This window comes from Penaeus vannamei, chromosome 14, assembly GCF_042767895.1.
Source record: "Penaeus vannamei isolate JL-2024 chromosome 14, ASM4276789v1, whole genome shotgun sequence".
Taxonomy (NCBI): Eukaryota; Metazoa; Arthropoda; class Malacostraca; order Decapoda; family Penaeidae; genus Penaeus; species Penaeus vannamei.
Window position 1 is genome coordinate 26372894 of NC_091562.1, and position 2500 is coordinate 26375393.

Below are 2500 nucleotides of genomic sequence, written 5' to 3' on the forward strand. Positions count from 1 at the left end.
TTGTGTCAACCCCCTTAGTTTGTAAATGGTGATGGCCTACAAGCTACTTTGCTATATTTGTTCAGAGAATATCACTCCTGAAGTCAGGACGCGTCCCTCTGAAAACTGCTTACGAGATGAGGTTCATGATACAGTCGTAATTTCAGCCGTCTCGGGACCCGACTCGTCTGCAGGCAACATCTCTACATGATAAATGATTTCGTCCAGAGACACCGTAATGCTAGGTTGTCATCTGGGATTCTCTCGCAGTCAACACACAGCGTGGCGGCGACTGAGGCCGACGGGCTGGAAACGAAGGCAGTACGAGGTTCATATTTTCTCACCTTCATTCTTTTTCTTGTATTTTTTGTTGTCTTTTTGTGCTTTCGTGGAAGGGAAAGATGAACTTTGTGATCTCTAGACACGTTCTCGGATTTTTTGCTCATTCTTTCTTTCTGTTTTATCGTTCGTCTGCTTCAAGGATTCAACATTACTATTCCTCCTTGCAACAGCTTTTGAGAAGGTATATAAAATCTGACGTATCTTCAGAGTGGAACAAGGAATTTTACTTTACAGCTTCCCGTCTTGTTTGTCTCCCTCGCGCCCCGGAAATCACTTGACCCCAGGGAGGGCACCGGGCATGACCCCGGGCAGAAGGAGGAGGAAAAGGTGCAAGAGGGAGATGGGGCCGAGGGAGTGAGGCGGGGTACTGGGGTGAACTCGGGGCAGGCTCGGGGCATGAGCAAGGCACAAGGGCAAGGAACAGGTCCTCTCGTAAAGCCCGTGTGGTCCCTTATGCCTTGCGCCGCCGTGGTGTAATGGATACTTGGACCCGCCGGAGATAACGCCTCCACCGAATGCCTGCACTCGAGGTCGACTTGGCGTCGTGCGAGTGCGCCTTCTAAAGGCGTTTTCCGAAGGCGCTCCTCCTGATGGATGCGCCGAAGACCTCTCCCCGTGCGAGTGGGTAATGAACCGTGTTGATATATAGATCTCTATATATATTCCTGCGTTTCGTCCCGCTGCCTAATGAGCCTTTACGCCCGATAAATTCTGCGCCCGTCTGCAGATAAGCGACGAGACACCTCATTGTTTCGACGCTCTATCAGGAGTCCGAGGAATAGGTTTCGCCGAAGCTTTGAAGCAGAAGGTGCGAACTCGCCCGAATGTAATAACTATGTAGACAATTAGCTGAGCAGAACTTTAGCATCGCAAGGCATGTAATTGCCGTCGATACCGTGCGTGGTTGTTGGGCGTTATCGAACACGAATCGAATATTAGTTGTTTGTCGTTCCTTGGGAGGACCGGGACTGGTTGCACGCCCGTCTGCGATCAGCCTTTTCCTCTTCAAAATTATATTATGACAGACAAGATTTTCTTTACCTTTACATAAATAAGCACACACACACATATATATATACTCATGTGTATATACTCACACAAATGCTTGTATATATATATATATATATATATATATATATATATATATATATATATATATATATATATATATAATAGTTATCGAGTCAAATATAATTTTATTTACTCCATCTCAATCACTCGGCCGCTAATGATCCCTCGATAGATTTTTATCACGAGCCTCGGACCTTCAAGCGCGTCTTTGCAGAAGATAGTACAATGCCATCCCACACAGGGACATAAGGGCGGGAATCTCCCACGGACGCACTGCACCTCCCTCCTTCGGCGACGGCGCCCTCTCGAGTCCGGGTGCGCACAGGCGAGCGTGCCCCAAGGTGGACTCCTGGGCCTCCGGCGGGAGCGGGAATAAAAACTGGAAATAAGCATCAATTTCCTATGATTCTCCGGGTGTTCCTGGTGGAGGAGGTGGAGGAGGTGGAGGCACTGAGGCCCGCTTTTTCGGCGGAGGTGAAGGAGAGGGTGAGGCGCCTCCTGCAAGGTCACCTGTGCTTGCTGGCCGCTTGCGAGTGCTTGCATGAAGGTTGACATTATATCAACACGTCAAAAGGTCAGGAATGAGACTGAATCTGATATGCGCTTCATCTGAGGAAAGATTCATTGGATACACACATACACACATGCATATGTGTGTGTGTGTGTGTGAATGTATCTACACACACACACATGCATATGCGTGTGTGTGTTTGTATATACACACCTACGTGTGTGTGTGAAAAGATAAAAATTTAGATGTATATGATTGTATGAAATTTTAAATCGGAAAATATTTTAGGGTGTATGCTAATTACATGACCATATATGATTATGAAACCATTTTTCGAAATAACCTTTTCTCTTTTATTTAATTCTAGAACAATTGATGGTAAATAATCACCACCATCATCAAAGATATAATTTCCATTACTTCCAGTAATATTACCTCAAAATAACAAAACCAGTGCCATTATCATATGTCATCAGCATTGTAAGCATTTCTGCTCTGGCTTACTTTCCTTTTTTATCATTATTGATATTATTTTTCTTACAAATGCATGGTTTGCCAATTATTTCATACTTGGATTTTCACATAGATTTTTCGAAG